This window comes from Myotis yumanensis, unplaced genomic scaffold (assembly GCF_028538775.1).
Source record: "Myotis yumanensis isolate MYYU_CA2020_CCGP unplaced genomic scaffold, mMyoYum1.0.hap1 SCAF_6, whole genome shotgun sequence".
NCBI lineage: Eukaryota > Metazoa > Chordata > Mammalia > Chiroptera > Vespertilionidae > Myotis > Myotis yumanensis.
In genome coordinates, this window is record NW_027223757.1 from 98,325,499 (window position 1) to 98,350,934 (window position 25,436).

Here is a 25,436-nt window from a genome sequence, read left to right on the forward strand (position 1 = left end):
ACCTGGTCTTCGGAGGCTGCGGAGTGCGTCTTTCCCTCCGAGGGCCGGGACCGACCGTCCGCTCTCACGGCCGCGGGACTGGACCTCTTCAGGCCACCGCTGAGCTGCGAGCCGGCGGCCCGGTCCTCCCGCGGACAGGAGCAGCCTCAGCAAGGCGCGCCCCGCGGGGCTTCCCCGGCCTCCTCTCCCGTTTCTCTCCCAAAACGCGGGGACCGCGCGCACCTCCGCCTGCGCCCCTGCCGCCGCCTCGCGCTCCCGCATTTTCAGGGGGCATCCCTGTCGACTCTTCTAGATTTGCTCCCGGATGCCCGTATCCGGGACCTCTCTGGACCAGGCAGGAGCAAAACCTTCTTGTTTGTGCCTCTTGGCGAGGACTGGGTCCCCGGGTCCGGAGAGCCGCCCCCTCGCGGGGAGGAGCGCGCCCGGAACCGGGCTCGGGCCTCGTCTCCCTCCCTTCCTGGGACTCGGCAGCCAGTTTTAGTCCCGGGATGTGATTTATACTCTGGGTTAGAAGACCTGTGGCTGCAGGGCGCAACCCCGCGTCGGTCCCCTGTAGCCCTCCCAGTTCCCAAGAGGAAGGAAGGAGTTAAGTTTTGGCGACAGAGACCCCTCCATTGTTCTTTGCTTTCCAAGAGAAGGTGCGCAGCAGGGTCTGGGTCCGGGAAGGGCCAGAAATGGGGAGGGAAATTGGGCTAGTTTGGTAGATTCCATCATTAAACAGTCATTGGCAAAGCGTTTTTAGTTTTCCTGTAAGGATCTTTGTTTTATCATGTTTAGCTTTTGAAAAAAAGGAGGAAATCAGAAAAAAAGTGTCTGGGAGAATGTTTCTTACCGAGATTTCCGATTCCAGTGTATTCTCGTCAACACCGAATGTCTGCAAGAGTCAGAATTCCTTGGAAAGCGATTGTAATAAAAATCCTAACTCTTGGTTACGACAAAGCAAATTATATTTACCTTTTTAAATGCAAATTTATGTTTCATTTAAAAGAAGATAGTTTAGAAAAACCCACTTACACAAGGTGGGGATGTAGCTCAGTGGTAGAGCGCATGCTTAGCATGCATGAGGTCCTGGGTTCGATCCCCAGCATCTCCAGGTGTTTTTGTTTCCTAACTTCAGAAACATCATCTCATTTACCCGCAACTTGGGGAGGGGGCCTGGGATGATAGGGATTCCCTTTCTCAGGTCTCACATTTCTGAGGCTGTGCGAACTAAATACAGAAATAAATCAGCTGCTTTCAAACGGAGCTGGAGCTGCCAGGCCACAGGGGCGGGCTGGTAAGTCTCAGGCCTCAGATGTCAGACAAGGGGAATGGCTTGGCCTGGCCCAGAGCAACATTGTGTCCCAAATAACTGCTTACAACCATAAAAAGAAAGCGGATATTATGACTACTAGACTGACTAGCAGACTGAAAGCTAAAAGCATTGTTTAGAATTGCATCATCACGCTGTTTCCAGCACTAATAGAAATGCCTTCTGCCTACTGATGCAATCGTTCCCTTCCCTTCCTCATCAATACCCCTTGTTTTTGTCTCCTGATTAGAAAACTATTTGGGCTTCTGCCTGAATCAGTGTGACCAGAGTAGCTATCATTATTCATGTGCAGTAAGTGCTTGCGGTCTTTCATTTTGAAAAGCCCTTTTAATTTCAGGTCAGTGAGACTCAATAACAGAAAAGCTGATTTCAGCAGGGGCTCTCTAAAGGAAACACACAGTTCCCAGTCAGAGCTGTGCAGGTATTGGATAAATCTAGCTTCTGCCAATTCTCTCAGGAGCCCAACACCAAGGAGTGAAATAGAAACATTTGGACACAAACATGCTTTCCCTCAGTGGTTTTGCCCTGAGTTCACATTCCGAGGACTGGACCCCTTCTATCTTGATCATTTTTGTAATCTCAAAATTTGCCTCCCTAATTCTAACACAAACTCACTTCAACTCTTTCAAACAAACAAAAACCCACTTACCTTTCTAAACCTGGCCATTTTAGACCATTCATGTGGGTCAGGACTTACTAAAATGATGGTTTATTACCTTTCCAAATGACGTATCCCTTGTATCAGTGCTTTTGCCTCGATTTCCAGTTTGTAACACCCTGTCACACTAACAGGTGAAGATTTAGATGCCGGTTTTCTGTGGCTGTGGATTTGTTCTCAGCCAGACCTTTAGCAAGGCCCCTGTGGCTGGGGTTAAGTCAGAGACTAGTCTCACAGGCACGAGAGCTCCGTGTCAAAAAATAGGAATGGCTACCATTCTGTATGTCAGGTCTTTAATGTTTTGGTCTGAAGCTGTACCTGTTATTAATGCGGACGTTTTTCAATAGATGGAGTTACACATAGTTGATTTGATATGTATGCTATTTTGTTGTATTGACAACAAGCTTCAAAACTTCATATGTCAGATTTTCTGAAGGTGTTAATACCATAGATATTTTTACTCTTAAAAATGTCAAATTTCGTACCAAAAAAAGAGCATTTGTGGGAAGTTTTAATTCATTACTTTATTTTGAAGAAAAAGTTATCGTATACTTCAGGAAGCGTATGATGAACATGCTCCATCTCAAGATGCTTGTGAACCCTGCTTTAAACACTTTAAAAGTGATGATTTCGATGTGAAAGACAAAGAACGTCCAGGTCAACCAAAAAAGTTTGAAGACCAACGATTACAAGCATTATTGGATGAAGATGCGTGTCAAACTCAAAAACAACTTGCAGAAAGATTAAACGTTGCTCAGCAAACAATTTCCGATCATTTACAAGCAATGGGAAAGGTTTTAAAGGAAGGAAAGTGGGCGCCACATCAACTGAACAAAAGACAAATGGATAACCAAAAATTCATCAGTAAAATGTGGCTTCAATGGCACGAAAGAAAGTCTTTTTCCATTGATTTGTGACTGGCAATGAAAAGTGGGTTTATTTTGAGAATCCCAAACACACAAAATCGTGAGTTGATCCAGGTCAACCATCAACATGGACTGCAAGGCCAAATCGCTGCGGAAAGAAGACAATGCTCTGCGTTTGGTGGGATGAGGAAGGTGTGGTGTATTATGAGCTTCTAAAACCAGGTGAAACCATCAACACTGATCGCTACTGACAACAAATAATCAATTTGGTCGTGAAATGACCAGAATGTGCCAGAAGACACGGCAAAGTTATTTTGCTTCATGATGACGCACCATCACACACTTAAAACCAGGTAAAGACACGTTAAAAGATTTTGCCTGGGAAGTATGAACCCACCCGCTGTATTGACCAGACCTTGCTCCTTCAGATGACCACTTGTTCCGATCGATGGCACACACACTTTCTGAGCAGCACTTCAAAACATACAAAGAAGTGGAAAATTGGGTCTTTGAATGGTTTGCCTCAGAACAAGAAAAATTCTATTGTGACGGTATTCACCAATTACCTGAAAGATGGGCGAAATGTGGAGCTAGCGATGGACGTTACTTTGAATAAAGCACTTTTGATGTTTCTCTTGAAATTATCGTGTTCTCTTTGATTACAAAAGCTGCATTATTCCCCTCCCACCCTGAGGGAAGATGATGAAGACCATCAGTAAGAACTGTGAGACCTTGGGAGCCTGGCCAGCTCCTCAGTCAAGAAAACAGCCAGCAGTTCTGATCTCACACAGCTTGCTCAGAAGCGCACCTCTCCCTCTGCGTGCCTGCTGGCCTGTTTTCTGTGCTGGGAAAGTCGGGGTGATGGTGGAACAATAGCACCTGCTGGCCGCCCCCAGATGGGACTTGGTGGTTCAACTTCACGGTGGCAGCCAGTGTGGCGGTGAACTTCAGATCAGCCCCACTGTGTGCATATAAGTCCTAATAAACCCATTTCTTTCACATTTCAAAAAAAAAAAAAAAAGCTGCATTATTAAGCGGTACACCTGTATTAGCTACTGTTAACTCCAGGCTGCATCAGCCTGTGCATCATTTATGGAGCAATTGTTCGTGCCTGTGTTTGTTACAGGCTATAGTAGTGTGTCCTTGATGAGCTTTAATGATTTATAATGACAGTGGGGAAGGACACGCACTAGGAACAGAGCCCTGGCTGTCTAACCATGTTCACCTACTAACTACAGATGAGAATCTCCTTACAGACCCCGGGGCACTGGAGGGTGAAACAGGCTGTGAAAGATCTGATGCTTCGGTGGGTCCATGACTCAGAAAAGAAATACAGTTTGCCGAAACCGGTTTGGCTCAGTGGATAGAGCGTCGGCCTGTGGACTGAAGGGTCCCAGGTTCGATTCCGGTCAAGGGCATGTATCTGGGTTGCGGGCACATCCCCAGTGGGAGATGTGCAGGAGGCAGCTGATCGATGTTTCTCTCTCATCGATGTTTCTAACTCTCTATCTCTCTTCCTTCCTCTCTGTAAAAAATTAATAAAATATATTTAAAAAGAAATACAGTTTGACAGCAGACCAAGGACCGGACACGCTCTGACTTGGTGGCTGACTCTCCGGCTTTGAGCTCCTGAAGGCCGGACTGCAGACCCTCCCCTCCCCTTTCCCTGTTACACTGCAGCTCACAGCTGCACGTAGCTGTCTTCTCCCTCGTGTGTATAACCAGCCGACTGTGAGGGGTCAGAGCAGAATTTCCAGGGTGACTACTGCTCTCCCACGCTGCCGGCAGTATTGGAGTAAACGCTCATATACGACCCAGCCCTCTCTCTGCTGAATTGGCTCAGGTAGCGACAGGCAGCTCGGACTCCTTGGTTGTCCGGTTACAATAACACTTTGAACTAAATTTAAAATAGTAGCCACACAAAAAAAAGATGGCGGCATAGGTCAACACCGGAAATTGCTGCCTCCCACAACAAATTCAAAAATACAACTAAAAGACAAAACAGACATCATCCAGAACCACAGGAAGGCTGGCTGAGTGGAAATTCTATAACGAGAAGGAGAGAGAAAAGCACACTGAGACTCAGAGGAGGTGCAGAAGTAAAGTGCAGAGGTACGGAGGCGCACATGGAAGGGCTGGCAATTGACGACGCGGTTGTCTTTTTGAATCGGGAGGGAGTCTCAAGCTCTGATCTCCAGTTCTGGGCGAGTCACTGGGGACCCAGACTCATACAGGGAGAAACTGGACTGTCTGGCAGCGGGCAGAACTCGAAACTCAGGGCCCTTTAGGGCAAGGCTGAGGATCAGCCATAGCTGCTTGCTCCGCCCTGTTGCTTTCAAGACCCCGCCCCACCCAAGATGCGGCAGAGGCTTTTGCATATGAAAGGCCTGGCCCTTTGCAATTTGAAAAGTACCTAACAGACTGCAGCTGGGCCAGACAGACCCAGAACCTCCAAGAGAAGGCCCAAGGCCCCACAGCAGCTTGCATTGCTTCACAGCTGGGCCTCATTTGGGCACCTCCAAACCCCAAACAAGGGAGGGGAATCTGCAGATCTCTTTGTAGCTCCTGCTGGGTAGCCTCAGGCAGAGGCTAAATTAGCACCTCCTTAGATCCAAGAGCCAATGTACCCAGTGGTCAGAGTGGGACCATCCAGATTACAACTCCTCAGATCCATAAGGGACACACTCAGGGGGCAGACTCAGTGAGCACCAAAGCCCCACTGAAGCAAGTCTTGCCCCATAAGGGTGTCTCCAGCACAGAAGTTCTCCCACTGTAGACACAGCTGACTCTCACAGACAATTGGCCTGGAGGTCAATTCCTCCCAGTGATACCTACAACAATCAAGGCTTAACTACAACAAGACTGTGCACACAGCCCACAAAGGGGTGCATCAAGAGTGTCCACCTCAGGTAATTGGGGAGGCTGAGCCACTGGGCCCTATAGGACACCTAGCACACAAAGCCACTCTACCAACACAGGGAAGCATAAAAAATGTGGAGACAAAGAAACAGGTCACAAATGACAGAAATGGAGGAAAGCAAACGACTGGATATAGAGTTCAAAACAACACTTTTAAGGTTTTTCAAGAACTTTCTAGAGACCGCCGATAAATGTAGTGAGACCCTCAAGAAATCTAGTGAGACCCTCAAGGTTATGAAAAAGGACCAACTAGAAATTAAACATACACTGACTGAAATAAAGGATATTATGCAGAGTTCCAACAGCAGACCAGAGGATCGCAAGAATCAAGTCAAAGATTTGAAATACGAAGAAGCAAAAAACACCCAACTGGAAAAGCAAAAAGCAAAAAGAATCCAAAAATACAAAGATAGTGTAAGGAGCCTCTGGGACAGCTTCAAATGTACCAACATCTGAATTATGGGGGTGCCAGAAGAAGAGAGAGAGCAAGATATTGAAAACCTATTTGAAGAAATAATGACAGAAAACTTCCCCTACCTGGTGAAAGAAATAGACTTCCAAGTCCAGGAAGCGCAGAGAATCCCAAACAAATGGAATCCAAAGAGGACCACACCAAGACACATCATCATTAAAATGCCAAGAGCAAAAGACAAAGAGAGAATCTTAAAAGCAGCAAGAGAAAGAAAGTCAGTTACCTACAAGGGAGTACCCATACAACTGTCAGCTGATTTCTCAACAGAAACTTTGCAGGCCAGAAGGGAGTGGCAAGAAATATTCAAAGTGATGAATACCAAGAACCTACAACCAAGATTACTTTACCCAGCAAAGCTATCATTCAGAATTGAAGGTCAGATAAAGAGCTTCACAGATAAGGAAAAGCTGAAGGAGTTCATCACCACCAAACCAGTATTATATGAAATGCTGAAAGGTATTCTTTAAGAAGAGGAAGAAGAAGAAAAAGGTAAAGATACAAACTATGAACAACAAATACACATCTATCAACAAGTGAATCTAAAAATCAAGTGAATAAATAATCTGATGAACAGAATAAACTGGTGAATATAATAAAATCAGGGGCATAGAAAGGGAGTGGACTGTCTATTCTTGGGGGGGAAAGGGATGTGGGGGGTGCAGGAAGAGACTGCACAAAAATCGTGCACCTATGGATGAGGACATTGCGGGGGTGAGGGCGGAGGGTGGGGTGGGAACGGGTGGAGGGGAGCTATGGGGGGGGAGAGGAACAACTGTAATAATCTGAACAATAAAGATTTGATTTTTAAAAAATCAAGTAAAAGCAATAAATAAATAAATAAATAAATAAATAAATAATAAACTAAAATAGTAGCCATAGCACCTGCCACCTGATAAGTCGGTAAGGAACACTCACAGACCCTTCCTTGCTTCTTCCTCACATGTTCAATGTGCCGTGTTACTCACAGTCGAGGCCAGCACGTTTGAAATACCAATTCTCCTCATAACCAGTTCTGACTTCTAGTATCCGTATCCTTTTCCACTCTTCACCTTGCGTTCTTTTGTTATTGCTTTAGGTTACCAGATTGTGATTAACCTGGTTAAAGACTGTTTTTGTGATTTCTCTATTCCAAATCACATGAAAAGACTCTCCTTTAATTTAACCCATGATAAGTTTAGGTATAGTTTAAGAGCAGTACCCTAACTAAATTATTTTATCTGATAGGTCGAGTGTGCTGTGGGTGATGGAAGGGATAAGAAAAAGGAATATGTTCCTCTTTAATTTAAAGCAGTGGTTCTCCATCGTGACTGTACATTGGAACCACCTAGAGAGCTCTCAAACTCTCCGATGCCTGGACCCAACTGGGAGATTCTAGTTGAATTGGTCAGGAGTGTGGCATGGACACTGGCATTTTAAAAAGCTTCCTCGGTGATTTGAATATGCAGTCAAGGTTGAAAACCACTGACCTAGAAAATCTCTATTGAAATGAGCTCCAAGTATCTATAAAGCAGGAGGCCTGGAGATGTGCCCCTGCCCGCGCTTTCTTTCCTTCATGTTCCTAAGCTTGTCCAGAGCCACTCAGGAAGCCACAGTCATATGCGCGGTAGGATAGGTCAATAGGATATAACTTAATTAGTCCATGCACAGTTCTGCTAGGTAGAGAGCTCTCTCTCTCTCTCTCTCTCTCTCTCTCTCTCTCTCTCTCTCTCTCCCCTACCACAGCTGTCCAAGGGCTGTGGAGTGGTAACTGCCACTAGCTAAACCCCTGGTTTGCAAAGCTGGTCACCAGGAAGAAAGTGGGTTCCGTGATAAATCGGGGCCTTTGGGGTAGGAGAATCTTCCCTAAGCCCTGCTCCTTAAACTTTAAATCCAGAGATTATGTCTGTCGCCTGAGAGGCTCTGACCCAGCCTTAAAGCAAGGAAAAACTATAACTTTTTCTGAAATAAATTACATCATGGAAAAGGAGAGTCCATACTGATAACTTAGGGCTAAGGCTCATTTTCATATATCACAACTCGGATCCCTGATAGGAAAAGAATAATGTTTTTAACATTTTAAGAGATGGCTATTTTAATCAGGTAAAACCAGATCTATTTTCTGTAGTTTTTCTACCCAAAGAATATTAAGAGGAACTAAAATAGAAAGAAAAGAAGCTAGCTTCTGTGGACATAGAAATGAGCAGAGAGCTGAAAGCTGAGGAAAATTCTTTCATTTGCTAAGCTTTATTCTTTAGTTTTGAACAAAAGTATTAAAGAGATTCCTTTTATTTACCAGCAATTAAACTCCACCAAGCTCACCTGAGTTTAACTTCATTCAGTGAAGTTGAGGCCAGCACTTGTGAAATACCAGTGCCAGCAATCCTTGCTCAGTGTAATTTTAAACTGTTACCAGTGGCCTCTTGGTAATTTGAAAAAAAATATGTCTGGAATGTAGGAAGAAAAGAAAGCTAATCTCTCGTCTTTCTTGTCTGCAATGGGCTGGCCACCGAAGACTGAAGCTTCCCAGGCCCTGACAGAGCCCCACAGACTTACTAGTACAGTGATGGCGAAACTATGACACGCGTGTCAGAGGTGACACATGAACTCATTTTTTTGGTTGATTTTTTTTGTTAAGTGGCATTAAAATATATAAAATAAGTATCAAAAATATAAGTCTTTGTTCTACTATGGTTGCAAATATCAAAAAATTTCTATATGTGACACAGCACCAGAGTTAAGTTAGGGTTTTTCAAAATGCTGACACGCCGAGCTCCAAAGGCTCGCCGCCATCACTGTCCTGATACATCACCAGTTCAGAGCCTCGGGGAACGACTGTGGTGGCAGGTGAGCCCATCTCTCTCTTTTTGTTTGTTTGTTTTGTTAATTCTCACAGGAGGATTTTTTTCCATTGATTTTTGGAGAGAGTAGTAGAGAGAGGGAAATATAGAGAGAAACATTGATGTGAGAGAGAAACACATTGATTGGTTGCCTCCTGCATGAGCCCCAACCAGAGCCTGGGCCGGGGAGGAGCCTGCAACCAAGGTACGTGCCCTTGACCGAAATCAAACCCGGGCCCTTTGGTCCACAGGCTGACTCTCTATCCACTGAGCCAAACTGGCCAGGGCCTGATCTCCTTTGTAATTGACACTGGGGCCACTTATTCTTCCCTCTCTGATTTCACTGGGACCCTTGTCCCCTCCTCAACTCTATTATGGGGGTTGATGGATTCACCTCACAGCCATTAGCCACCTCACCTCTACCCTGCATCTTAGTAGACACCCCCTCTATCCACTCTTTTCTCATTCTACCTCGGTGCCCGGCCGGGGCTACCACACATCCCCTCATAAAGCCCAGTTGTCCCGAACCACAGTCACCTGCCTTGGTTTCACTCTCACCCCACAAGGCCAAGCCATTACCGTGGACCCTAAACGCCTTATCTCCTCCATGACTGTCCCCTCCTCTAGGCAAGAAATACTCTCCTTTCTCGGGCTCACTGGGTACTCTCGCCTCTGGATTCCCAACTTTAGTCTCCTCGCAAAGCCCCTCTACGATGCGGGGAAGGGACCCCTCACTGAGCCTTTAGATCCCAAGGCAATTCTCAGCCCTTTAGTGCTCTGAAAACTGCTCTCACCTCAGCACTTTCTCACCCTCTCCCCTCCCAAAGATCAACTTTCTTTACTGTAAAACTGCAAACGTACCAGTCCTGCTGCTATCAGAAGCTGAACTCATTATCACCCAAACCTTAGCATGTTATCGCTAAGAAAAACGGTGGCAGTTTTAAATCCAAGTGGCGGGAGGTTTGGAAACTGCAGTCCTAGAACAGGCTGTGGGGCCTGCTCCCTCCTCCCCTGCCTTTTCTCCAGCCTCATATGCACAATTGGCAACTTAAAGGCTTTAGAGCATTGCTGGGCTAAATGGCAAACATCTAAATATTTTTAAATAGCATGAAATACTGAAACATTGATGGCTAGACATGTTTTAATTCGCCTGCTCTTAGATTTTATTACAGAAGGTCTCTTGTACTTTGTTGACTGTATATTTTCTTGAAAGTAAGAGTGTGGTTAAAGTGTGTTCATAAATGTAAATGCTGGCTGTGTACTTTTTGGCTGGAGCTGGTTATTTGTGAGTGGGTAGAAGGTTTGTGCTGTCCAGTGAGTCGGGGCCTGGTCCCCCTGATGTGCGAAGGGACCCCTTCTCTCCGAGTGAGCTAAAGCAGCCGCCCAGGCGCTCCTGTTGCTTTTGTCCTTAAGTTGGAGCCTAGACTTTCTCTATTTCCACTGCTCATTCCCAGTCCGTGACACTATCATTGCAAGCCTCACAGGTCTTCCTGCTTGGCACTTAGGACCCTCTCTCCCCTTTTCTAGCCTTCTTAAAGGTCATACACTGTGAAAGACACCGAGTCAGGAGTGATCCCGTAACACAGGGAGATAACAAAGCAGACCAGGAGGCCAAGGCAGCAGCTCAGAGGAAGCCCCCATCTCCCCAGCTCTCAGCTAAACCCCATATAACACCCAGCTACACTCCAGAGGAACTTCAGTCCTATTAACTCTTGAGGCCATTCAGGAAGATCCATGGTTAAAATTTCAGGGAAGCTGAAACTGGTTTGGCTCAGTGGATAGAGCGTCGGCCTTCGGACTGAAAGGTCCCAGGTTCGATTCCGGTCAAGGGCATGTACCTGGGTTGCGGGCACCTCCCCAGTAGGAGATGTGCAGGAGGCAGCTGATCGATGTTTCTCTCTCATCGATGTTTCTAACTCTCTATCCCTCTCCCTTCCTCCCTGTAAAAAAATCAATAAAATATATTTTTTTAAAAAAATAAAAATAAAATAAAATTTCAGGGAAAATATATCTTCCCCCAGGGACAGGCCCTCGATATCTTACGAGCTATTCACAATTCCCTACGTATAGGGTACAGACCCCTTCTACAACTCCTAACCCCCCTCATCACATGCCCTAGCCTAGCCTCCCTACTGCAAGATACACCAAAACCTGCTCCACTTGTTACTCAGTATCTCCCCCAGGACAGGGTAGACCTCCTCTTTTCCCCACTCATCAGGTTAGGGGCCAAGTCCCTGGACAAGACTGGCAGATTGACTGCACTCACTGCCCCTATTAAAAGAACCAAGTATCTCTTAACCCTCATAGACACCTCCTCAGGCTGGGCAGAAGCATTCCCCACTGCGTCTGAAAGTCCTCCAAGGTCACACAGCTCCCATTCAGCTTATCATCCCCAGATTCGGCCTCCCCACCTCACTGCAATCAGATAATGGACCTGCTTTCACATCTTAAATGACTCAACAGGTCCCCTCCACTCTAATCATCCAGTAGAACTTACATACCCCTTACCGACCCCAACATTCAGGCAAGGTACAAAAGGTGAATTCCTTAATTAAGTCTCAGCTAACTAAATGAACTCTCGAAACTAAAGAACTTTAAACTACTCTCCTACCTCTAACCCTTATGCACATCAGGGCAACTCCCATGCACCCTCCTTCCTTAGTCCCTTTGAACTCATGTATGGAAGACTCTTCTTATTAGCAAACTTCCCTTCCATAGGAACCCCTCTAGAGGACTTTCCCCATCTTAAAACTTGTCTGACAATACTGAGAGAACATGCTGATCAGGTCCTCCCTTGACCTTTTACGGTCCACCCCCTACTCCTCTACAGCCAGAGGACTGGGTCCTCCTAAAGGAAATCCATCCATAAAATAATTTACAGCCCCGATAACAAGGCCCTTATCAGGAACTCCTAACTACCCCAACTGCAGCTAAACTATCGGAGCATAACCCATGGTTCCACCCTTCTAGGTAATTATCCTACAGCCAGGCATATCAAGCCTCCCTTCTTTTTCGTACCTATATTCTATCCCTTACAAAGGTAGCTCCTTCCTCCATCATGATCACAGATCCTATCACTCTATACACCCCTCTAATCTCTCAAACCCCTTTATGCTTTGCAAGGTCACAGGGCCATCTACCATTATCAGCTTGCAACCTAGAACTACTGAACGGCCATTGGTCCCAATGGGTTGACTATCAGGTCTTCCCGGAAGCCAAAGGTTATTTCCTACAGCCAGTCCATTTTATTTCTTATCCAACCATGCAGGCCCAAGGCTTCAACTGCTCTTTTCCTTCCCTTTCGCTTTTCCTTTGGATAACAGCCCATCCTAGCATTCCCGCCCACTTTCACTGCAATAGAAGCTCAACCCACTCATCTGTCACCCCTTATGGGTAGCGCCATGGTGGCTCCCCTCTCTGCTTGGAGCGTGGAACCTGGAAAAGGAACCTCATATCCTTCAGTCACCTCTTCTCTACACCTTTCAGCTCATCTCCATGATCAGGGATTTTCCTTCCTCTGTGGGGAAAACACATACATCTGCCTCCCGATCAACTGGACAGGAACCTGTACTCTCATCTATCTCTCACCCCGTGTAGATGTGGCCCCCAATATTCAGCCTTTACCTGTCCCCATAACCTAGCATATCCAATATAAAAGGGAAGTCCAGAGAACCCCTCTCCTCATAACCCTCGGTATCTCAACAGGTGTCGGGACTGGCATAGGGGCCTAACCACTGCTCTATCATATTTTGAAATCCTGTCTCAGGACCTACAAGAAAGCCTAGATGACATTGCCAAAAGCTTAGTTCACATTCAGGTTCAGACAGACTCACTAGCGGCTGTCACCCTCCAAAATCAGAGAGGACTAGACCTCCTAACAGCAGAGAAAGGGGGGGTCTATACCTCTTTTTGGAAGACGAATATTGTTTTTATGTCAATCAGGAATGCCATCAAAAGTTAACAGAAAGGGCTGCAAAGATTAGAAAACATCAATGAAATTCATGGCACTACTGGCTAAAAAGTATAAACTGGTATTCCTGGCTACTTCCCTTCATAGGACCATTAACATTCCTATTCCTCATCCTTGTTTTTGGCCCGTGTATTCTGTGCCATTTTTCATCTTTCTTTCAAGACCGGTTTGAGCCTTCACCAACCGGTCTCCCGGGGAAATGCTGCCGCACCGCTCGCTCCCACCAGGAGGAATCTACACAGTGTTCCAGCGCCCTCCCAGCAGGAAGTAACTATGGAAGCTATGACCTCCGTCCCTATTCCATACAACAGAAAGGCTGGCTAGGCCACTTCACAAAGGCATTCCCTTTCGCTTAGACCGCATTCCACTTGCTAAGACCATTATCCTTCCCCTCTGGACCTTCCCAGGATCCGGACCTGCCCAGAGAATTGTCCGCCCAGAAAAAGCCTGCCCAGAGTCCTTTAAAACCTCCGACTCCCCGTCCCTGGGGGCTGGCGCCATTTGGGGGCTCAGCCCATCTGGTCTCCAGATGACCTAATAAATTTATAATCCCTCATCACTTTGGCCTCATGTGTTCCTCCTTCAGAGACCCTAACACTTCCAGCCTTTTCATTTGTTATTAAAATTACCACTTTGCTTTACTATTTATCTATGTGCCATTTTTTCTTTCTTATTTTTGTTTTTCTGTTTCCATTTCCCTTCTTGAGTATTCCTCCTCCAGTGTCCTTTCTTCCTGTAATATGTATGTCACTTTTTTCATCCCTTTCACTGCCTGAATTCTTCCTCTTTTTGTTCCTTCCCCCACTTGCACAGGCCCTCTGTGACCTGCATTTTTTCTGGGGCTTTCTTAGTCCCTCTCACTTTTTCTTTTTAACTCATTCAGAAATAGCCATCTTTAGAACAACCTGCTTTTCCCCTATTTTCTTTCATAATAATTTAAGTATTTTAATACCAAAATCATATACCTTTTCCAAACTTAATTAGAAACCTTAATTTTTTGTGACAACTAAAAGCAAATAATGAGCATTCTTTAGATTGGAAAATTTATGAACACATTTTATCACTTTCAGAAACAGGCTCTTTTTCATTGGCAAATACACTTTCATTTTTCAAGAGGCATCGTAGAGATAACATGAATCATTCCTTTAATGTGCTTAAAAGTGAGCTTTAGTGTCAGAGGCTGGAGAGGGGGGGACTATTTGGCTTAGGCACTCCAGTGGCTTGAGTTTAAAAGTACCATTTCCCCATCACATTGAGGTGGGCAGTCCTATTGTTCCATCCACAGCCTGTACGGGGTTTGGGGGGGTGGCATCAGTTCCCCTACTTTTCACGGGACTGCAGCAGCTCCCGGAATTCCAGGAGGAGGATTTAGAGTGTTTAAAAAACTTATCTTTTAAAAAATAGCAGCAGAAGCATGGATAAACTGACAACCAATGAATATGTGCATAGCCCATGAACACAGGCAGTGGTGTGGTGAAGGCCTAGGAGGGACAGGGGCAGGGTGGAGGTGGGGCAAAGAGGGAAAAGATGATGAGAAGTGACAAGAAAGATGAATTTGAAAGAGAGTAAAGAAGAGAAATCAATTCTCAAGTCCCATGTTGGGTCCCAGAATGTTACCAATGGGGTCTGGCCTGGACAGGTCTGCCTCGAGCCCGCCAGTAGTGTGTGGGTGCTTGACTTCATGCAGAAAAGATTTCACAAAACGAATCCAGGTGATTTTTGAGGGTATGTTTATTAAAGCTGGGACAGTGAAACCAGGAAGAGCTTAAGGTAGAAGAAGCAACAGGAGAGAGAAAGTCAGAGAAAAGGGGACTTTGGAGTCAGGTCAGGGGTAAGTCTGGGATGAGCTTCTGCTGTCCATTGCTCCCCTGGTTGCAGGTCTCCTGGGAACCCATAGAGTTTAGGAGGAAAATAGCAAAGATACAAGGCATGGGCATGCTCCAGTGAAAGGGCGCTGTGGATCCTTTGTCTTAAGGCTTTTTGTTTTTCCTTGGCTGGCAGGAAAGCTAATATTCTTTAGCTTTTCAGGTGTCCTTCAATATGCTGATTCATCAAAATGTATATAACAGAGCCAGGGGTATTTTCTGGTTAGTTTTATTTTTAAAGAACATTATTGAAGAGGGACTGGACTGAGGCTGCTCTACTCCATGACAATCTGGAATGTGTAAACTATTTGCTCCTAAGTGTCCTTGGTTAGTTTAGTTTTTAAGTAATGTTATTGGAAATAAAACCTTGTGTGTTATTAGCTGGCTGTAAATTGCTCAAATTGTTTGGCCTTGTCTAATTGTTTTGTCTCAGTTTCCCTTATTCCACTTGTCAAGGAATTTGCTATCCTGCTTCACTGTGAGTTCATAATTTCCTAGATTCATCATTAGGACAAATTGGAAACACAAGCCTGGTGGCAGGCATCACATAGCTGGTCAGATCTGTGACCTGAGCAGCATTTACTTTCCACAAAATACTGGTGGTCCCCTGCTATGCAGAGGTGGTCTGGAGTGTGGTGTGGTGGGAATGTGCTGATCAAGTAAGGCAAGATTGGCTTCTGTCTCTCCATGACCAATCTCTAGGGAACTGGTAAGCTGTGAAGAATTATAGGTTCCTTGTATGATTTGGGGGGAGGGGTAAGCTTCCCTTATTTTATTTTTTTATTTTATTTTATTTTATTTTATTTATTTATTTATTTTTTTTAATATATTTTATTGATTTTTCACAGAGAGGAAGGGAGAGAGATAGAGAGTTAGAAACATCGATGGGAGAGAAACATCGATCAGCTGCCTCCTGCACATCTCCTACTGGGGATGTGCCCGCAACCCAGGTACATGCCCTTGACCGGAATCGAACCTGGGACCTTTCAGTCCGCAAGCTGACGCTCTATCCACTGAGCCAAACCGGTTTCGGCATATTATTTTATTTTATTTTTAATTGAATTTGTTGGGCTGACACCCTATCTAATAAAGAGGGAATATGCAAATTGACTGTAACACCATAACAAGATGGCAGCCCCACAGCAGAGGCGGGGTTTCTGTAACACAAGATGGATGCACCCACAGCAGAGGCAGGGGTCCCGTAACAAGCCTTAATGAGTGATCAGCAGGGACCTGAGGCTGCATGGCACCCGGCCAGGGCGGGGAACCTCAGGCAGCAGCCCCCGCCCTGGCGCCGGGCCAGGGGACCACAGGCCACGCCCCCTGCCTGGCAGGGCTTGACAGGGGACCTCAGGCTGTGCCATCTGCCTGGCAAGGATTGATGGGGGACCTCAGGCCATGCCCCCTGGCTGGTGGGGCTTGATGGGGGACCTCAAGCCATGCCCCCCCTCAGCGCTGGGCCAGGGGACCTCAGGCCATGCCCCCCACCCTGGCTCTGGACCGGGGGCCACAGGCCACACCCCCTGCATGGTGGAGCTTGACAGGGGACCTCAAGGCATGCTCACCGCCCCAGCCAGGAGGACCTCAGGCTGCACTGCCCAGCCCAGCACCAGGCCGGAGGACCTGAGGGTGTGCTGGGGAACCTGAGGCTGCACCCCAGGCCCAGCATGCACTGGAGGACCTGACACTGCGCCTCCCTCCCGGCACCGGGCCAGGGGACCTGAGGCTGTGCCCCCTGCCTGGTGGGGCTTGACAGGGGTGGGGCCGGCCAGGTCTGAATCTCGCCCAATGGGGGTGGGGCCGGCTGGGTCTGGGTCTCGCGCGACTTTGAGGTGCACGCGGGTGGGCAGGGACTTGACTCTGGGTCCCGTGGAGCACCCCAGACTCTGACAGGAGGAAGATTTTCATATACATTTTACTAATTTTCTTTTATCTCTGACACTTCTATTATAGAGAAAGGGCAAATAGCAATATTAAAATATTTCCTCTAATTAATTTCCTTTTAATGTGCACGAATTTTGTGCACCTGGCCACTAGTTGGTTAATAAAATCATGTAGGTTTCAGGTATACAATTCTATGTACATCATCTGTATATGGTATTGTGTGCTCACCACCCCAAGTCAAGTCCCCTTCCATCACCTCTTATCCCCCCGTTACCCTCTTCTATCTCCCCTACTGCCCTTCCCTCTGGCAATCACCACACTTGTCTGTGTCCATGAATCTTTCTTTCCTCCCCTCTTTTTCCCCCCCAGAGAACAGAGCTATCAATCTGTTCTCTGTATCCATGAGTCTATCTGCGTTTTGGTATTGGTTTATTTTGTTCATTAGATTCCACATATAAGTGGTTTTGGGGGGAAAGCTTCTTATATTTTAAAAAGCTGGCCTAGCCTGGCTCAAACTCACAGCTGTTGATTTCTCGGGAGTCTCCAGTGCTTTCTCTCCCTTGAAACAATTTTAAACTTAATAAATGCTGGAAAATAAAAGTAGTACCAAAAATACCCATATACATTTTACCCAGATTGAGCTATTGTTAATGTTTTACTCCATTTGCTTTATTTGCTTCCTCTCTCTCCCATTTGAGAGTAAGTTTCAAAACACATCATGCTCATTTACCTAAGTACTTTACTACAAAACTTTAGTACATTTAACTTTGATGGGATGCATTTAATCTATGGCCTGCACTCCAACATGAGCAATTTCCCTCTTGAGTACAGGATGTCAGCTGGGTCATTTAGCTGGCATGTCTTTTTAGTTTCTTTGATCTGGAATACATCTAGAGCCCTTCTTTGTCTTTTATGACATTGACATGCTATTTGAACAGGACTGCTTTTTCTGTCTCTCTTTTTAATAGAATGTCATTCTCTTGGGTTTGCCTGATGTTCTCTCATTATTAGATTTACGTTACGCACTCCTCACAGGAAACCACACAGGAGACGTGTGCTCCTCAGAGCATCATACCTGCAGATAGGGGAGGACGCACTGCTGTTGTTGGTGTGGTTCATTTGCATCACCTGGTTTGTGGGGCAACAATTTAAGACTGCAAATATCATGCTTCTCCTCAGATGTTCCCCAGGAGTTAACATCCGCTGCCTGGCCCAGACCCATGACAGGTGCAAGACAAGTTGGCACACCCGCCGCCCCACAGAACAGCCAGTGCCCCCATGCTGTCGGCAGGAGTTCCTGCTTTCCCCATCATTCTCTTTGTTTACCAATTTATTATTTGTATGGATTCCTACATTTTCATTGGTTAATAATTCATTAAAATAATTAATAGTCCCAGATTCGGCCAGTGGAAACTTTTTCAAACTGGCTTGTATGTCTGTTTTCAACATTCCCATAATTTTTTACCTTCTCAGCTACTATTTTGTTCCCAGTCTCCCTGGGCCGTGGTTGGCAAACTGCAGCTCGCGAGCCAAATGCAGCTCTTTGACCCCTTGAGTGTGGTTCTTCCTAAGCCTTAGGAGTACCCTAATTAAGTTAATAACAATGTACCTACCTATATAGTTTGTTTTAAAAATTTGGCTCTCAAAAGAAATTTCAATTGTTGTACTGTTGATATTTGGCTCTATTGACTAATGAGTTTGCCGACCACTGCCCTAGGCTGAGTCTGTCCTCATGTCCAGTAACAAACACCCAGCCCAGGGGCTCTTACCATCAGAATTGCATGGGAAGCTGTTGATCAGGATGAGAGCTTATGCTGGGGAGTTTCTTCCCAACTGGTTCCCCTCCCCTCCATGCAAAGCAAATAGGTGAGGGGAGAATCACAGACATCTTCATAACGTCGAGTGAAAGAAACCAACATTCTGTGTAATCATATTTGTATGAAACTTAAAAATTGTCCAAACTCATGTGTGGTATAGTCAAGCGAGTGACCCTGGTGTGGGCAGAGGAGCATGGGACAGAAGCCACTTGAGGCTCAGTCTCCTCATACAGGTGTTGTTGGCATGGATGGATTCACTTTACAAAGAATCACAAGATGATTTGTAACCTTCTTTTGTGTGTTTTTTACGCTTACATATAAAGTTTTCAAAAACAAAAGCAATGTGCAGAGATGTATTTTGTTTCCATCATGGAGGTTCTTCCTCTTGTTTCTGCTGAGGATTCACCCTCAGAAGAGATTTCCCTTCCAAGTGCAGTATTGGCCAATGACAGCACTATTAACATTGAAATTAGAGAAAAAGTCATTCTTTTTTTTAGACTAAGATACACTCTATAGTGGTTAACACAGTACTTCAACTAGCACCATAAAGGTTCAACAAGAATATATTTTTATTGATATCTGTTACTTACTGGTATTTGTTATCTTTGGAAAATTTCATTTTTGTCCAGACTCAGCCTTAAAGGCAGAAGCTCTTAGAGAAGGTGACCTACATCTATTGGCACTCTGCTCCTGGCATTTTTCTTTGTTCTCCTTCATTTTTTGGTCAAAAGCTTGGCATATTCTGTGGCTTCTTTTGTTTTATTGTTTAAAGTATTACTTATACCTCCTTTTTCCAGACTGACCCGCCCCTCCACATACACTCCACAGGACAAGCCCCAACCACCCAGGTCTGTATCCATTGGTTTTGCTAATATGCACGCATACAAGTCCTTTGGTAGATCTCTAACCCACCCCCACCCCCATACCCCAGCCTTCTCTCTCAGGTTTGACGGTCTGTTTGATGCTTCTGTGTCTCTGGATCTATTTTTGTTCATCAGTTTATGTTGTTTATTATAATCCACAAATGAGTGAGATCATGTGATATTTATCTTTCTCCGACTGGCTTATTTCCCTTAGCATAATGCTCTCCAGTTCCATCCATGCTGTTGCAAATGGTAAGAGTTTCTTCTTTTTTACAGCAGCATAGTATTCCATTGTGTAGATGTACTACTGGTTTTTAATCCACTCATCTGTTGATGGGCACTTAGGCTGTTTCCAAATCTTAGCTATTGTAAATTGTGCTTCTATGAACAAAGGGGTGCATATATCCTTTCTGATGGGTGTTTCTGGATTCTTGTGATTTAGTCCTAGAAGTGGGTTTACTGGGTCAAATGGGAGTTCTATTTTTAACTTTTAAAGGAAACTCCATACTGTTCTCCACAGTGGCTGCACTAGTCTGCATTCCCACCAGCAGTGCACGAAGGTTTCTTTTTCTCCACATCCTCGCCAGCACTTGTCATTTGTTGATTTGTTGATGATAGCCATTCTGACAGGTGTGTGATGGTACCTCATTGTTGTTCTGATTTGCATCTCTTAGAATAGTAGTGACTTTGAGCATATATGCTCTTTCATTTCTGACCAAAAAAAAATAGCCTTGCCAAAGGTACAGAAAATGTCACTATTTTCTAATATATCACAATAATGTAATGACCACTTGGAGGCATGGGAGACCATATTTGCCAATGATATTTTCGATAGGGTTTAATCTCCAAAATTTACAGAGAACTCATACAACTTAACAAAAGTAAGATAAATGATCCAATCAAAAAATGGACAAAGGATCTAAATAGACACTTTTCGAAAGAAGACATACAGATGGCCAAGAGACATATGGAAACATGCTCAAAACCACTAATCATCCCAAGAGATGCAAATCAAAACAACAATGAGGTACCATCTCACACCTGTCAGAATGGCTACCATCAACAAATCAACAAATGCCAATGCTGGAGAGGATGTGGAGAAAACAGAACCCTCGTGCACTGCTGGTGGGAATGCAGACTGGTGCAGCCACTGTGGAAGACAGTATGGAGTTTCCTCAATATGTTAAAAATAGATCTGCCATTTGACACAGTGATCCCACTTCTAGGAATACATCCCAAGAAACCAGAAACACCAATCAGAAAGGATATATGCACCCCTATGTTCATAGCAGCACAATTTACAATAGCTAAGATTTGGAAACAGCCTAAATACCCAACAGTAGATGAGTGGATTGAAAAACTGGGGTACATTTTCACAATGGAATACTATCCTATATAATAAAAGAGAAACATGGTAATTAGCCGTACCTTCACTACCCTTCCCATTGGCTAATCAAGGCGATATGCAAATTAACTGCCAGCCAAGATGGTGGCTGGCAGCCAGGCAGCTTGAAGCTAAAAGGAGGCTTGCAAGCTTCAGTGACAGAGGAAGCCAACGTTCCCTGCCTGCCTCTGCTGACCTCTGAGCTTGCAGTTTGAAACATTGTTACAAATATAGAAGCTAAACAAAACCCCAGTAACCTGCTTTCAGCCAGCCGGGATCTCAGAGCTGGAGTTGAAACAGTGTTTCGATTATAGAACCCAAACAAACCAGATACCTGCTTTCAGCAGCCGAGGCCTCAGAGCTGGAGCCAAGCCTCAGAGCTAAAGCTGGCCCAGAATAAGAAAAAAGAAAGAAAAAAAGGAGCAGTTGGGAGCTTCAGTCACCTGCCAGCCTGAAAACAGCCCTCAGCCCCTCACCCAGACTGGCCAGGCACCCCAGTGGGGACCCCCACCCTGAAGGGGGTGTGACCAGCTGCAAACAGCCATCAGCCTCCTCACCCAGGCTGGCCAGGCACCCAAGCGGGACCCCCACCCTGATCCAGGACACCCTTCAGGGCAAACCAGCCAGCCCCCACCTGTGCACCAGGCCTCTATCCTATATAGTAAAAGGGTAATATGCCTCCCAGCACCGGGATCAGTGTGACAGGGGGCAGTAACCAAACCCCCTGATCGCCCTGCTGCTCTGTGCGTGGCAGTGTAAGGAGCCCCAACCCCCCTGATGGGCCCTGCTCTGTGAGTGACAGGGGGCAGCGCCCCAACCCCCTGATCGGCCCTGCTCTGTGCCTGACAGGGGGTGGTGCCGCAACCTCCCCATCGACCCTGCCTTGAGTGTGACAGGGGGCGGTGCCCCAACCCCCCAATCGACCCTACCCTGAGCGTGATTAGGGGTGGCATCGCAACCTCCCGATCCGCCCTGCTCTGTGCATGACAGGGGACGGCGCCCCAACTCCCCAATGGGCCCTGCTCTGAGCCTGACCAGGGGCTGCACCTAAGGATTGGGCCTGCCCTCTGCCACCCGGGAGCAGGCCTAAGCCAGCAGGTTGTTATCTCCCGAGGGGTCCCAGACTGCGAAAGGGCACAGGCCAGGCTGAGGGACCTCCTCCCCCCTCCCCCCGAGTGCACAAATTTTTGTGCACCTGGCCTCTAGTCCTATATAATAAAGGGATAATATTCAAATTAACCCTCACGCCGTAATGCTGTCACAAGATGGCGGTGCACACAGTGGGGGTGGGGCCGGTTGCTCCACGCGCCAGTTGCTGCAGTTACCGCACCCCTGCAGGGGGCCGGGAGGTCTGGCGGCCGCTCTGTACACCTGCCGCCACAGTTCCTGAAGCCCTGCAGGGGAGCAGGAGGCCCAGCGGCTGCTCCACATGCCTGCCACTAGGGCAGGGGTGGGCAAACTTTTTGACTCGAGGGCCACAATGGGTTCTTAAACTGGACCGGAGGGCCGGAACAAAAGCATGGATGGAGTGTTTGTGTGAACTAATATAAACTCAAAGTAAACATCATTACATAAAAGGGTACGGTCTTTTTTTTTTTTTTAGCTTTATTCATTTCAAAGGGGCCGGATCCGGCCCGCGAGCTGTAGTTTGCCCACGGCTGCTCTAGGGTTTCTGTGGCCGTGCCAACGGGCAGGGCCAGCAGCCGGCGTACGGCTTTCCCAGATTTCCCTCAGGGGACTGGTCCCCGGGGGGCTGTCCTCGCTGCTGCTCCGCACGGCTTCCACCAGGGTGACCAGGCCGGCAGGGGAGGGCAGTTGGGGGCAAGATCAGGCCGGCAGGGGAGGGCAGTTGAGGGTGATTGGGCCAGCAGAGGAGGGCAGTTGGGGGCAATCGGGCTTACAGGGGAGCAGTTAGGCATCAATCAGGCCAGCAGGGGAGCAGTTAGGGGGTGATCAGGCTGGCAGGCAGGCAAGCAGTTAGGAGCCAGCAGTCCCAGATTCCCAGATTGGAAAGGGTGCAGACTGGGCTGAGGGACACCCCCCGCCCCCCCCACCCCCCGTGCACGAATATCACTTCTTGATTCAGTTCACAGCATTCAGACCAATGCTTCTAAAACATTAGTATGCAAAGAAATCACTTTGAGATCCTGCCGAAATGCTGGCTAGTTTAGTAGGTCTGGGATGGAGCTGATATTCTGCATTGCCCAGAAATTCTCCTGTGCTGCCCACTGTAGCTCCCAGGTTCACACTAACCAGAGGTGTGGGAAATTCCACTCTGACAGATGGCGTATCTGTCCTGGGTAAAATTATTTCTGTTTCAGTGGTTCTCAAACTTCCTAATGCTGCGACCCTTTAATACAGTTCCTCATGTTGTGGTGACCCCCAATTTCATTGTTACAAATTGAACATAATTAAAGCATAGTGATTAATCACAAAAACAATATGTAATTATATATGTGTTTTCCGATGGTCTTAGGTGACCCCTGTGAAAGGGTCGAGACCCACAGGTTGAGAACCGCTGGTTTAAGTTGTCTAGTTATTCAATTCTCTAGTTAAAGTCAGAACAAGACCAGAAATTAATCTTAGAGATCTTCAACAGAATATACTTCTCAATTTCGGTGGAAGTGTGGCTTCTGCACATTCATTAATGAAAGTAAATTTCTGTTTCACAATTTGGAAGGTTCAGCTTTTCTTCTTGCTCATCCTGCTGTGATCACGATCAACATGGCTCGAAAACAACAAGCAACTGAGACACACTGAGAATCTATGGGCTTTGTTATTGAATTTATTGGCTTGACATTGCTTAATAAGATTATATAGGATTTAAGTGTACAATTCTATGATACATGCCTATGATCTATGCCTGTAAAAACAAGGGTCAATTGAGGCAAACTCAGGAAATAATGCCTTTTTCAAAACAGATTTTTGAAATCTGCCCCAGGCTGAGCGGTGCCCCAACTCCCCTATCGGCCCTACTCTGTGAGTAACAGGGGGGAGCTCCTCAACCCCCTGATGTGCCCTGCTCTGTGCGTGACAGGGGGGAGCTCCTCAACCCCCTGATTGGCCCTGCTCTGTGAGTGACAGGGGGCAGCGCCCCAACCCCCTGATCGGCCCTGCTCTGTGCGTGACAGGGGGTGGCACCGCAACCTCCCCATCGACCCTGCCTCCCAACCTCCCCAACCGCCCCCTGTCACACACAGAGCCGCAGGGCGATCAGGGGGTTTGGGCGCTGCCTCCTGTCACACTGATCCCGGTGCCGGGAGGCCTCGAGGCTCTGCTGATTCCGGTGCTGGGAGGCATCATATTACCCTTTTGATTGGATCGTTTAGCTTTAAGCTGCCTGGCTGCCAGCCACCGAGGCCTTTATAATTAGTAGAACTAATTTTAAAATCTGGATTTTGAAAAGTTTTTCTTTTGTTAAATCTTTCCATCCTTATCTTTTCTTTCCTGATTTTTTAAAATAACGGAAAATGGAACCAAAAGTCAGTTTGGTGATGAGCTTGTGTTTCGGAATCTCGAGCCTATTCTTCATTCGCCTTATGCTTTCGCTTCCGCAGACACACCGGGTGTGGACAAACCCGAGGGTTTCTTTTTTGAGCAAAAAAAAGCTATGAAATATTTTTGAAAGGATCCCAACTTTCAACGTGGAGGTGCCGGGGATTGAACCCGGGGCCTCGTGCATGCTAAGCACGCGCTCTACCACTGAGCTACACCCCCTCGCGGCAAGCTGAGCTGCTCTTGGGGATAAACGCAGGAATGCAACAACCATTTAAGACCTGGAACCAAGTGCACTCGGAGTCCGCTGTCTGCAATCCCAACCCACGACAGCCTGGCCCCGGCCCTGCGGTCCCCCCAGGGGTCCTGCGGGCGCTCCCCGCCGCCCTCGAGGGGCCGAGACGACGGATTTTCTCTCGTGTCTCTCTCTTCTCTCTCCCCGGCTGCTCCAGGGACTGCGAGGAAGTCACGCTGTGTGATGAGGGGGTTCAAAACCAGGGCCTGCGGTTCCCGAAGCAGCGCGGGGAGATGAGGGAAAGAGCAGGGCTGTGGCTGCAGGTCGCGGAGAAGAGGGGGCGCGTCCCTCGAGGGCAGACACCCCGCGGGGCGAAGACCGCTGGCCAGCAAGGCCCCGAGCGAGGTCAGGGTCAGGTCCCGGCGAGGTCCGGGCGAGGTCAGAGCGAGGTCTGTGGTCCGCCCTGCGCTGCGGGCTGGCTCACGGACCGTCTCCTTCTCCGAAGCTCTGAGCCTCTCCCTTCCAGCTCAACAAGCAGAGCCGCAGCTCACACTGGGGGAGTCGCTTATATAAGGAACAAAGAACAAAAGCCTTAATAAAGCAATGTAAATAGGACCTCCAATCAGAGGTTAAAAGATTAATATAACAGTGAAAAAGAAATGAATCAAATTCTTAGCTCAAGATGTTGCAAAATAAGCCAAAAGAATGTAAAAACAAGGTTTGATTGAGGCAAACTCAGAAAATAATGCGTTTTTAAAAGCAAAACTAATTTTAAAAATCTGGATTTTGAAAAGTCAACAAAATAGACAAACTTCTAACCAACCTAATCTAAAAAGGGGGAGTGCAAATACGCCAAGCAGAACTGACTGGAGGAGAAACC

General features: G+C 46.7%; 2 non-coding genes across 2 annotated transcripts; one reads left to right on the top strand and one right to left on the bottom strand.

Annotated features, from left to right (window-relative positions):
• Positions 1–1,021: 1,021 nt before the first annotated feature.
• TRNAA-AGC (transfer RNA alanine (anticodon AGC)) lies at positions 1,022–1,093 on the top strand. Its single transcript has one exon. It is a non-coding gene; the product is annotated as a tRNA-Ala (tRNA).
• Positions 1,094–24,471: 23,378 nt separating this feature from the next.
• On the bottom strand, positions 24,472–24,543 carry TRNAA-AGC (transfer RNA alanine (anticodon AGC)). The gene has a single exon. It is a non-coding gene; the product is annotated as a tRNA-Ala (tRNA).
• Positions 24,544–25,436: the final 893 nt, after the last annotated feature.